Source organism: Sinocyclocheilus rhinocerous, unplaced genomic scaffold (genome assembly GCF_001515625.1).
Source record: "Sinocyclocheilus rhinocerous isolate Xijiao unplaced genomic scaffold, SAMN03320098_v1.1 scaffold2085, whole genome shotgun sequence".
Classification (NCBI taxonomy): Eukaryota; Metazoa; Chordata; class Actinopteri; order Cypriniformes; family Cyprinidae; genus Sinocyclocheilus; species Sinocyclocheilus rhinocerous.
Window position 1 is genome coordinate 218,595 of NW_015623685.1, and position 3,209 is coordinate 221,803.

Sequence of the window (3,209 nt, forward strand, 5' to 3'; positions counted from 1 at the left end):
CTCTTGGGGTAGGTCACCTAGAAGTTCTCCACCGCGTCGCCAAAAAGGCCGGTCTGGGACACGGGGGCATTTAGGAACCGAGACTTGTCGGTCTCCCTCATGTGGCACTACTGGACCACCATAGTGGACATCGCACGGCCCAGAGACCGTGCAGTGACCTTCGTCGCACGTAGCACGAGTTCAGTAGCATTGCAAATTTCTCTGAGAACTTCTGGGTCGTGACCACCCTCGTGCAGGTCCTTCAGTGCCTTGGCCTGATTAACCTGCAACAACGCCATGGTGTGTAAGGCAGAAGCAGCTTCCCCACAAGACGCATAGGCACTGCCGATCAGGGCAGACGAGTGCTTACATGCCTGGGAAGGAAGCGACGGCTTGCCCCACCAGGTGGCAGTGGTATTTGGACACAATTACATTGCAACCGACCGCTCTACCGGAGGGACTGCCGTATACCCCTGCGCTGCCCCACCATCAAGGGGGGTGAGGGAGGATGAGCCACCGGAACGGTTTCTGGCAGTGAAAGGTGCCGTCCACGGTCCAGTGAGCTCATCATGCACCTCCGGAAAGAAAGGCACCGGGGTGGGGCCCTGAGAACCAGCGCATGTCACCCCGAGAAACCAATCGTCCAGCCTCGAGGTTTCGGGATGCGGTGGAGGCTTCCACTCGAGCCCAACCCTCTCAGCGGCCCGGTCAAGCATAGCCATCATCTCCGGATCCGAATCTGGCATCGTTGGCCACCCAGAAGGCAGCAGCGCTGCCAGATCATCATCACCTGACTCACCTTCCGATGAAGCGATTGACATCCGATCGTCGGGGGGAGCGCCGAAGGATACGAGTGGTACCCCACGGGAGGGTCCAGCCCGTTCCTTGGGCAGCTCCACTGGCTGCGAAGTGCTGGCGGAAGGAGGAGCTCTCAGAGGTTGGTTCCTCGGAGGGGAATTCCTCACTGTCACCGTAAGACCAGTCCGGCACCTGCCAGAAGTAGAATTTGAAATTATATGAAGATAAGTAAATGATGACAGATATTTTGATATTTTGTAATACCGATTGCTCATGTTATATAATCATAAGGTTGTTCCTGAAACACTGTGAGATGCAAAAGTAACTTCACTTGATTTATTTATTTGTTCATTTTGAGGGGGTTCTATGCGCTCATATGATCCCAGACACTCTTGTTCTTCATGTATTTACTCTGTCATTGGTCTTCTTGTGTCCCTAGACGTAAATGCTTCTCCTACACAGGAGGCCAGAAAAACCTCCTTATAACAGTCCCAGAGAAGAAACAGTGACCTGGAGGGCAGTTAAATTAATAATCACTCTCTCTCTCTCACACACACACACAGAGAGAGAGAGAGAGAGAGAGAGAGAGAGAAAGAAAGGTCTTCATGAAAAGATACAGTCTCAAGAAACACCCAGAGCATGACATATCTACAGTATATAAAGTTAAATTGTGCTGCTCACACATACTGTGCTTTCATATACATACAATGTCACATACACTACTGGTCAAAATGTTTAAGAAAGTGTATATGAAATTTTTAAATGATGTCCATAAAAATAGCAGCAAAAACTATTTTCAACATTCATAATAATAAGAACCATTATTTATGATTGTGAACCAATAATAATTGAGCAGCAAATCAGCATATTAGAATGATTTCTGAAGGATCATGTGACACTGAAGACTGGAGTAATGATGCTGAAAATTCAGCTTTCATCACAGAAATAAATTACAGTTTACTATTGATTCACAGAGAAAACAACTGTTTTAAATTATAATAATATTTCACATTTTTACTGTATCTTTGATCAAATACATGCAGCACTGGTGAGCAGAAGAGACTTCTTTCAAAAACATTAACAAATCTTAATTATCCCATACTTTTGGCCAGCAGTGTACATATAGAGCATCTGAGACACACCAAGAGAAGACCCCTATTTTTTTGTTTATCACATTTCCATCTATTATATCTACAGACCAGCAACACAGAAATGAGATTTGCATGAAAGTTACGGCTCTAGAGCAGAAACGGAGGAACGGCTCGATGGGATTCAGCCTGCTTCCAATGGACATAAATATTATGGCATGTTGTTACGGTCAGCGCTTGGCTTTCTGCTGTATTGTTGCTGCACTTTTGGCTGTATTTTAATACTATTGCTTTGCCAATAGTACAGTCAATACGTTTAAGGAGCAGGAGAGAATCGGCATGAGTTCTGCTCCGTAACGATTCCCAATACAGCTGCCTGGAACTGAGCATTGATTCATCGAGAACGCCGCAGGATAAACCGGCCGTGATATACCGCTGTGTAGGAACCGGCGTATATACTGAACCGTCTCTGAGAGTATCCGGCCTGATCTTTTCCAGTTTTCTCACTTTCACTCACACACTCTCAGGACAATGCAAACAGCACAATCCCACTATGAATTTTTCATAGCATCATGCTCAATACTAAACGCAATAAGTGTTTCTTGTAAGATGACTCCCTGGCACTTATAGCGCTTGAGAGCGTGCCGTGTTTCCATTCTCAGAGTCTGTTCTTGTGTGTGATACCCACCGCTGACAGGACAGAGACCCTCAGAGACGCACAGAAGGTCACGTCAACAGATCTGCCATAACCAGATTCACTCCGCTCAACTAGAACATCCCAATCCCTTTAGGAAGTCATGCTACACCGACGTATAAGTAATCTGTGCTCATCTGGACCGAACACACACTCGCAAACCTGCTTAAGCAGACCAACTCAATGCATCTATGCTTTACCAGGGCAATGACTTTGGCTGGATTTGGCCATTTTAATGGGTTTACATTTTCTGCCTCGAGCAATTTCAAACAGGGGTTGTGATCAGATATTTGAGGCTATTATTCGCAATGGCTTTGTGTGTTTGGAGTCTTTTGCGATATTACATGATCACTTTATGACACTGGCCATCAGAAAAGAGATTAAAGAACAAGCTATTCCATGTCCTGGGGTTGACTTATATTTTCACTCAGAAACTGCTAGTAAATTTCACAAAGAACTACAAAGACAAGGCAAGTAACACATTGAATTAAACACAAAATTACACTGAAATAGTATTTTCTTGTAAAACATACTCTGGTGATCTTTGATTTACAAATTATTATCTTTTGTCCTACTTAACTAACTCAAGGGCTTACCAACTTTAAGTAGAATAGAATAAAATAAAATAATATTAAATAAAAATTTTAAAT